The sequence below is a fragment of the Triticum aestivum genome, chromosome 4B (assembly GCF_018294505.1).
Source record: "Triticum aestivum cultivar Chinese Spring chromosome 4B, IWGSC CS RefSeq v2.1, whole genome shotgun sequence".
NCBI classification, from domain to species: domain Eukaryota; kingdom Viridiplantae; phylum Streptophyta; class Magnoliopsida; order Poales; family Poaceae; genus Triticum; species Triticum aestivum.
In genome coordinates, this window is record NC_057804.1 from 63,118,896 (window position 1) to 63,129,404 (window position 10,509).

The 10,509-nt window shown below is 47.2% G+C and overlaps 1 pseudogene; it reads left to right on the plus strand.

Moving 5' to 3' along the window:
* Nucleotides 1–8,705: 8,705 nt before the first annotated feature.
* LOC123094430 (syntaxin-related protein KNOLLE-like) lies at nt 8,706–9,968 on the plus strand (annotated as a pseudogene).
* Nucleotides 9,969–10,509: the final 541 nt, after the last annotated feature.

Below are 10,509 nucleotides of genomic sequence, written 5' to 3' on the forward strand. Positions count from 1 at the left end.
GTTGGTTCATCTAACACAGAAGGTAGGTGCTCTCTTTGCGAGCCATTAGTTTCATCGAACCGCACATCTACAGTTTCAACAATCTTGTGAAGAACAATGTTGAAGACTCTGTAAGTGTGCGAGTCCTTTCCGTAACCAAGCATAAAACCTTCATGTGCTTTCGGTGCGAATTTAGAATTGTGGTGAGGATCTCTAATCCAGCATTTAGCACCGAAGACTTTGAAATAACTCACATTGGGTTTCTTGTCAGTGAGGAGTTCATAGGCCGTCTTCTTGAAGAATTTGTGAAGATATACTCTGTTGATGATGTGGCACGCAGTATCAATTGCATCAATCCAAAAACGATCAGGCGTTTTGTATTCATCAAGCATAGTGCGAGCCATCTCAACAAGAGTTCTGTTCTTGCGCTCCACTACGCCATTTTGCTGAGGAGTATAAGGAGCAGATAACTCATGGGTAATACCAAGTTCATCAAGATAGTCATCAAGACCGGAATTCTTGAACTCAGTTCCATTGTCACTTCTGATGTGCTTGATCTTCACACCAAAGTTGGTTGAAGCCCTCGAGGAAAATCGTTTCAAGACTTCCTGCACTTCATGTTTGTAAGTAACAATGTGTACCCATGTATATCGAGAGTAATCATCAACAATGACAAAACCATATAGAGAAGCAGCATTAGTGACTGCTGAGTAATGATTAGGTCCGAAGAGGTCCATGTGAAGCAATTCGAATGGACGAGTAGTGGTCATGATAGTCTTTGCTGGATGCTTGGCCTTGGTCATTTTTCCAGCTTCACAGGCTCCGCATAAGTGATCCTTGAGGAATTTGACATTCTCAATGCCAATGACATGCTTCTTCTTCGCAAGCGTGTGCAAATTCCTCATGCCTGCGTGACCAAGTCGTCGGTTCCATAGCCAGCCTTCTGAAGCTTTTGCAAGTAGGCACACGGCTGGTTGTGGTCCTGTAGAGAAATCAACAATATACAAATCTCCTCTCCTAAAGCCTTCGAAGACTTTGGAATTGTCAGCTTCCATAATCACAACACAGCGATACTTGCCAAAGACAACAACCATATCAAGATCACAAAGCATTGAGACTGACATGAGGTTGTATCCTAAGGACTCAACAAGCATGACTTTGTCCATGTGTTTATCCTTAGAGATCGCAACCTTACCAAGACCCAATACCTGACTTTTGCCTTTGTCAGCAAAGATGATATGCTTCAGATGTGACGGTGATAAAGGAGCATCCATCAAAAGATTCTTGTCACCAGTCATGTGATTTGTACATCCACTATCGAGGACCCATTCAGTGGTTTTGGGTTGATCATCCTGCAGATGAATTAGTGTAACTTACAATCTCATATGCTTCATCAATGAAGAATATGATATCAAGTTCATCAGATGAATTTCATCAAGCAGTAAACAGATATAGCAGTATGAGGACATGTGAAATGAAAGTTCATTTCATCATGGTTAGCCTGCGTCCTTTCAAGCAATTTTGTCAGGTCCCCAGCAATCTCTTCAGACGTTAAGGCACGTCTGGAGACCTGACCCTGCAGAAGAGATTAGTTCTTTTTCTTCACCACCCACATCTGAAGGGGTGGCAAAGAGTTCATCACTCTGCGAGCACCATACGAGAATTGTGGCATAGAAGCCAAACCATTTCGTTTCACATAAGAGGGGTTAGGGTAAGCATATGAATAAGCAGAGAAATTCTTCGAGGACTTATGAACATAATGATTTGAAGAATAATGTGCATATTCGTAGCCCTTAGCTCTACCCTGCGAAACAGATTTGTTAGCACGATGATAGTCATATGAGGACTTTGATCCATTTGAGGAATTTGATCCGCGTGAGGAATTTGGTCCATATGAGGACTTGGATCCATATGAAGAATTAGGTCCATATGAAGAGTTTGTTATGGGGTTCCTATTCTTCACAGGTGGTGTCATGAGGACATTCACATGTAGACTTTCAACATAACTTTTGGGAACCCAGATTTTCTTCATAGGGGAACCGTTCCTGCAGTTAGTCCCAACATATCTAGCAAATACTTCACCATTCTGATGTTTGAACAGTTTATAGTTGGAGTCAAATGACTCATCAGAAGAATGAGGAGATTCACATGTAAAGCCAGATAACATGGATGGATCAACTGGAGGTCCCTTTGCACCAACCCATGAGGTTTTGGGATACTGCTCAGGCTTCCAATATGTTCCATCAGCATTAAGTTTCCTCTCAAAGGCAATACCCTCTTTCCTAGGGTTTCTGTTGAGGATCTGCTTTTTGAGCACATCACAAAGAATTTGATGCCCTTTGAGGCTTTTGTACATGCCTGTCGTGTACAGTTCCTTCAGCCCTGCATCGTCAGTGATACTAGCAATGTCCTCAGATGAGGAATTAGTGATAGCAGAGGCAGGTGAAGAATTTGTAACAGTTGAAGCATTTGAACATTCAGGTGAAGAATTAGCAGATTCACGTTCAATGCATTTTAAGCATGGAGGAACAAATTCTTCCTGAGAAGTGCTGATATGTTGAGCAAGTAATGAATCGCGCTCCTTCTGAAGATCTTCATAACTCACTCTTAGCTTCTCAAGATCTTGCTTTCTTTGAAGAAATTCATAAGAAAGTTTCTCATGATCAGATAAGAGAGTGTTATGATGACTTTGAAGGTTATCAAACCTAGACTGAAGTCTCTGAAGATTTTCAGTCAGGGCTTTAGTGCGATCCATTTCTTCACCCAACATATCATCACTTTTGTCTAGCATGTTTTGAACCTTTTCAAAAGCTCTTTGTTGTTTTACAGCAATCTTTGCAAGTTTAGAGTAGCTGGGCTTGAGATTCTCATCAGATTCATTTTCACTAGATTCAGAGGAGGTGTATTTGAGTACCTTTGCACCTTTTGCCATGAAGCAATAGGTGGGAGCGTAGTCATCATTATCTTCATCAGGCTTGTTGATGGGGTCAGTTTCTTCAGTGTTGAAGATGGACTTGCTAACAAAAGCAGTAGCGAAGGCCAGACTCGCCACACCAGATTCGGATTCTTCATATGCCTCCTCTTCCTCATTTTCCTCAGATTCAGCTTCAGAGTCCATTTCCTTGCCAATGAATGTCCGAGCCTTCTTGGAGCTGCTCTTCTTGTGAGATGAAGACTTCGAGGATTTTGATGACGAAGATTTTGACGATTTCTTCTTCTTCTTCGCATCATCAGAACTGTAATCCTTGTATTTCTTCTTCTTCAATTCCTTTTCCCACTGAGGACAATCTTGAATATAATGAACAGGTTTCTTGCATTTGTGGCACAGCCTTCTCTTATAGTCACTTGATGAGGAATCACTACTTCTTGAGGATTTTCCAAAGCGACCACGTCTTGAGAACTTCTGGAATTTCTTCACGAGCAGTGCTAGCTCCTGGCTCAGTTCTTCAGGATCACCAAGGCTACTACCAGAGTCCTCACATTCAGACTCAGACACAACCTTGGCCTTCAGGGCACGTGGTTTGCCATAGCTCGAACCATAGAGATCTCTCTTTTCAGCAAGCTGGAACTCGTGAGTATTTAGCCTTTCGAGGATATCGGCAGGATCAAGAGACTTGTAGTCAGCCCGTTCTTGTATCATCAGACCCAGAGTATCAAGTGAGGAATCAAGCGATCTCAACAGTTTCTTCACCACCTCATGGTCAGTGATGTCAGTGGCACCGAGGGCTTGAAGCTCATTTGAGATGTCAGTGAGGCGATCGAAGGTTTGTTGGACATTTTCATTGTCGAATCTTTTGAAGCGGTTGAAGAGATTTCGGAGAACATCAACTCGAGAGTCACGCTGAGTTGAGACTCCTTTATTCACTTTGGACAGCCTATCCCAGATAAGCTTAGCAGTTTCCAAAGCACTCACTCTTCCATACTGTCCTTTACTCAGATGGACACATATGATATTCTTCGCTTGAGAATCGAGTTTCTTGAATCTCTTCACATCGGTAGCGTTCAGTGAGGGTGAAACAGAGGGAACACCATTTTCCACAACATACCAGAGATCATTGTCAATTGCCTCGAGATGCATTCACATCTTGTTTTTCCAGTAGGGGTAGTCCGTTCCATCAAAGGTAGGACACCCAGCCGAGACCTTTATCATACCTGCGGTCGACATAACTAAAACTCCAGGCGGTTAAACCAAAATCACACAGAACAAGGGAGTACCTTGCTCTGATACCAATTGAAAGTGCGTTATGTCGACTAGAGGGGGGTGAATAGGCGATTTTTATGAATTCTTCACTGAGGAATTTGCCGGTGAGGAAATTCCTTAGCGAAGAACTATTAGCAGCGGAATAAGTACTCAGAAGTAAGCATAACAGAATACACGCATGGTCATCATGATGAAATGAAGACAAGCACAGAGTACAGAAAGCGTAATCACAGGATAACACAAGATGAAGACAAATAGACTGAAGAAATTGAACTGAGGAAATTGAGAAAGTCTTCAGTCAAAGTCTTCAAACACAGATATGAACAAACACTCAACACAGTAATGAGGAAATGAAAGGGTTGAGGAAATAGAACTAGTTAGGTTGGTGAAGACAATGATTTGTTAGACCAGTTCCAACTGTTGTCTCAGTTGTACGTCTGGTTGGAGCGGCTGAGTATTTAAACTCGAGGACACACAGTCCCGGACACCCAGTCGCTGAGCACGCAGCTCAGGACACCCAGTCCTCACCGTATTCTCCTTGAACTAAGATCACACAGATCCCGTCCAATCACTCGTGGTAAGTCTTCTGGCGACTTCCAAACCTTCACAGACTTGGTCACTCGGCGATCCACAATTCCTCTTGGATGCTCTAGACCTTGACGCCTAACCGTCTGGAAGAAGCACAGTCTTCAAAGGTAACAAGCGTCGGATCCACGCAGGATCAATTTCTTCAGTGATGCTCAATCACTTTGGGGTTTGTAGGTGTTTGGGTTTGGGATTTTCCTCACTTGATGATTTTCGCTCAAAGTCCTCGGAGGATGGGTTGCTCTCAAATGACAAGTGTCAAGTTCTCTCGGAGCAGCCAACCAGCTAGTGGTTGTAGGGGGCGGCTATTTATAGCCTAGGGAGCAGCCCGACATGATAAGACATAAATGCCCCTCAATGATATGACCGTTAGGTGGATAAGATATTTTGGGACAGCTGGCGCACAGCACAGCAACGGTTGGAAATTTGACTCTCAAATTCCTCAGAGCTATCATGTTCCTCACTGTGTAGGTAATTCGCACTGGCGAATTCCTAACTCCTCACTCAGAACAAATTCATCAGCGACCAGAAGAACTTCGTCTCTGTCGCTGAAGAAGGTGGCTGAACTGTATGAGATTTCCAAAGGCTTCACTCGAAGGGATTGGTAGGTGTAGGATTTTGAGTTGAGCATCACATGGAAATTTTTCCTTAGTATTTCCTCGACCCCCTTTAACAGTACGGTGTTTCCTATGACTCAAGAAGGAGAAAATGAAACTACGAAAACAAAAGTCACGCTTCATGTTCCACAAATGAATACCAAGTCTTCAAGGTCACACCAATTTCTTCACTTTCAAAGTCTTCAGAAAGTCTTCAGAATATCAAAGTCTTCAGTTGAAGAACTTCATTTTTAGGGGTCGACTTTCTCTGTAAATATCAAACTCCTCATAGACTTATAGACCTGTGTACACTCACAAACGCATTAGTCCCCTAACCTATAAGTCTTCAATACACCAAAATCACTAAGGGGCACTAGATGCACTTACAGAATACATAAGCAAATACCGTGTCCCTAGTAAGCCTCTACTAGACTAGCTCGTTGATCAAAGATGGTTAAGGTTTCGTAACCATGGACATGTGTAATCATTTGATAACGGGATCACATCATTAGGAGAATGATGTGATGGACAAGACCCATCCATTAGCTTAGCATAATGATCGTTCAGCTTTATTGCTATTGCTTTCTTCATGTTAAATACATATTCCTTCGACTATGAGATTATGCAACTCCCAGATCTCGGAGGAATACCTTGTGTTCTATCAAACGTTACACTGTAACTGGGTGATCATAAAGATGCTCTACAGGTATCTCCGAAGGTGTTTGGTGAGTTGGCATAGATCAAGATTAGGATTTGTCACTCCGAGTATCGGAGAGGTATCTCTGGGCCCTCTCGGTAATACACATCATAAGCTTGCAAATAAACAACTAAGGAGTTAGTCACGAGGTGATGTATTATAGAACGAGTAAAGAGAATTGCCAATAACGAGATTGAACTAGGTATGAAGATACCGAGGATCGAATCTCGGGCAAGTAACATACCGATGGACAAAGGGAATTACATATGTTATCATAACGGTTCGACTGATAAAGATCTTCGTAGAATATGTAGGAGCCAATATGGGCATCCAGGTTCCACTATTGGGTATTGACTGGAGAGGTGTCTCGGTCATGTCTACATAGTTCTTGAACCCGCAGGGTCCGCACGCTTAACGTTCGATGATGATATAGTATTATATGAGTTATGTGATTTGGTGACTGAATGTTGTTCAGAGTCCCGGATGAGATCATGGACATGACGAGGAGTCTCGAAATGGTCGAGAGGTAAATATTGATATATAGGACGATGGTATTCGGACACCGGAAGTGTTTCGGGGAGTACCGGGCACTTATCAGATCACCGGAAGGGGTTCCGGGCACCCCTGGCAAAAGATATGGGCCTTATGGGCCAAGAGGGGAAACACACCAGCCACAAGGGGTGGTGCGCCCCTCATATGGGCCGACCTAAAGAGGAGAAGGAAAGGGGAGAAGGGAAAGGAAAGGAAAGTGTGGATTAGGATTCCCACTTCCTCCCCCCCACCTCTTTCCTTCCCCCTCCGACAAACATGGCAACAAGGGCGCGGCCAAGGGCAGGAGCCCAAGTAGGATTCAGACCTACTTGGGGAGCCCCTTGGCATCTCCCCTCTCTCTCTCTCCCACCTCTATATATATGAGGAGGGGGTGCCTAGCACACACCAGATCAATTGTTAGCCATGTGCGGCGCCCCCCTCCACCGTTTACATCCCCGGTCATATTTTCATACTGCTTAGGCGAAGCCCTGCGGAGATCACTTCACCATCACCGTCACCACGCCGTCGTGCTGACGAAACTCATCTACGACCTCGACGTCTTGCTGGATCAAGAAGGCGAGGGACATCACCGAACTAAACGTGTGCAGAACCCGGAGGTGCCGTGCGTTCGGTACTTGATCGGTTGGAGCACGAAGAAGTTCGACTTCATCAACCGCGTTGTGAAACGCTTCCGCTTACGATCTACGAGGGTACATAGACACACTCTCCCCCTCGTTGCTATACATCTCCATGGATAGATCATTGCGTGTGCGTAGAATTTTTTTTGTTTTCATGCAACATTTCCCAGCAAGACTAGCTCTTGGATGATTTACAACATCATCCTCACCAAGGTTAGCACAGAAGCTATCATCATGATCCAAATAGAGGCTGAAAAAAGTGGTGCCCAATATCAAGAAACATGAGCATTCTGCCAGCCTATTCATCATCAGTAATTGCCCTGAGACCAGTTGTGCTAAGTGTAAGGATGGGGACACAGCAGAAAACCTTAAGCCTCCTTGCCATCTCATAACATATTTCTTCCACAAGATTTTCAATCATAATAGGTGACCAAGTGACTCTTTCCACTTGATCCCAAATGGCACACCCATCTACATAAGAACGGTTCCTGCCTTAGCCAACAAAAAATCCACCAGGGTTGATCTCCACCAAAAAATTGCTGCTTCGACGACCTGACACAACAATAACAGTACTAGATCAATCACAACCGACGAGAGATTCAATTTGGTTAACTCTCAAAAACCCTAAGCCCCAATTCCCTTAACCCCCAAATCCTGAGTGAAAACCCTAGAACAATCGGTCCAACCTTGCAACTAGAACACATCTTAAATGGAAATGCGGCCCTAAAAGGAGGTCTTTTGACGATCAAAACGCACAAAGGCTCGGGTTCCATTGGGGGCGAATACGTACTGTACACAGGGGGGTGCCCCTTTTGCGCGACGAACAAGGGCCATTCCCGACGCCTCCCGCGAGAAGAACACGCACAACGGCCGCCTACGCAACCACGGAGGAGCTCCGCGCCTCAACTTGCCTGCACCGTTGACGATCACCGAGGGCGGCGTCGCCTATGCAGCCGTTCCCTGTTTCCAATCGAAGACGAAGATGCGACGTGAGTGGAGGAGGGGTGAATGGGTGGATTCCGTGATGGCCAGGGGGCTCAATGTAAAATATCGACGGCGACGCCTTCGTGGTTCGCCACTTGGCCTGGACGACCGGTCAACCACGCTGTACCCATCATGTACCGTATTTTCACGTCACATCATATTCAATGACCGTATCGAGCGTATTCTAAAGCTCAGTGACCGTATCGTGCTTGAGTGTATTTATCTCCACAGAATCCGATGCTCAAAAGCCATCGTTGCCATGGCACCATCCATCGACCCGTTGCACATCTCTGCCATCACAGCTTCCGTTGCCCAGAAATTCAATATTATGCCTAATAAAACTAAAGATAACAAAGAAATCTGGACTCACATAGCCGTTGCGGGATGCCGTCTCCACTCTCCACCAACGGCTCTATTCCCCCCACCGCCCGCTCCACGTTGACCGTTTCAACCATTAAAACCCTCCCTTCCCTCTCGCCCTTCTCCCCACACCCCCAATTCCCCATCTCTCTCCCCCCAAACCGACGCGCACATCCATCCATCCGCTTCGTCCCCGGCCACGGCCCAAACCCTAGAGACCGACAACCGCCGCGCGAGCAGCGAGAGGGGGAGGAGGAAACTGGCGCCATGAACGACCTCATGACCAAGTCCTTCATGAGCTACGTCAACCTGAAGAAGGCGGCCATGAAGGACCTCGAGGCGGGCGGCGACGAGACCGAGCTCACCCAGGACGGCGGCGGCGGCGCCACCGACGAGCGCCTCAAGGGCTTCTTCAAGGAGGCAGAGGCGGTCCGCGAGGAGATGGCGGCCATCCGCGACGCGCTCGCCCGCCTCCATGCCGCCAACGAGGAGGGCAAGTCGCTGCACCAGCCCGACGCGCTGCGCGCCATGCGGGTCCGCGTCAACGCCGACATCGTCGCCGTGCTCGGCCGCGCGCGCGGGATCCAGCGCGCGCTCGCGGACATGGACGCCGCCAACGCCGCGTAGCGCAGGCTCTCCGCGGGCTGCCAGGAGGGCACCACGCTCGACCGCACTCGCACCTCCGTCACCGCGGGCCTCCGGAAGAAGCTCAAGGACATCATGCTCGACTTCCAGGCGCTGCGCCAGCGGATGATGTCCGAGTACAAGGACACCGTCGAGCGCCGCTACTACACGCTCACTGGGGAGGTCCCCGAGGACGAGGTCATCGAGCGCATCATTTCCGAGGGCCGCGGCGAGGAGATCATGAGCGCCGCCGTCGCCGAGCACGGCAAGGGCGCCGTGCTCGCCGCGCTCAACGAGATCCAGGACCGCCACGACGCCGCCGGGGAGGTGGAGCGCAGCCTCCTCGAGCTCCACCAGGTGTTCCTCGACATGGCCGTCGTCGTGCAGTCGCAGGGGGAGAAGATCGACGACATCGAGAACCACGTGATCAACGCCAGGGACTACGTCCACTCCGGCAACAAGGAGCTCGGCAAGGCCCGCGAGCACCAGCGCGGCAGCCGCAAGTGCCTCTGCATCAGCATCATCCTGCTGCTGCTCCTCATCCTCATCATCATCATCCCCATCACCACCAGCCTCAAGAGGTCCTGAGCAACCACACCACACCGGAGTTTGTGACGATGATCATCTGGACACCTGCATTTGTGTCTATGTTGTTTCGATTTCGTATTCTACTGCTTCATTCGTTGATTTCTGCTCCCTCCGAATGTCTCTATGCCGTCAGGATTTAGCTGATGATGAATAGTACACCGTATATCTGTTCAGTTAATTTGCAACCCTGAAAAATCTGCTGATCGATTCTGTGCATGAGATGAGATTTGGTGCGTGGATTTGTTGCTGTTGCAGTAGCCTGCAGATTTATTGTGCTTGCAGCTGGGGCCTGAGCACCCTGTACACAAGATAGGCAATATTTGTGGCTTCCTATCATCACTAGTAGAATGTCCGTGCGTTGTCACGGGCATTTCAGTAATTTTGCTGGTTGTATAAGCATAATGCATGTATAGAAAAGATAGCCAATAAAATACAATCAGAAAATAAATAAAATTAATTTTCTGACGAGACTTCCTCGTGACTAGGACAAACTCTCCCCTCTAAATTTCACCGGCGAGTCCGTCGATTCGCCTCCCCTGTGTCTACCGCTCCAACGGCCGGTGGCAGGGAGGGGAATCCCAGTGCCTCCGCTCCGGTTAGTAGTTTAGGTTAGGGATTTCTATTCCTTGAAGGCGTGGTGCTCAGGCGGATGGCGCGCTACTTCCTTGAGTTTGTCTTTCGGACTCTAATCCACCTCGAGTTCGTTCGTCTAGACGTAGTCAATGG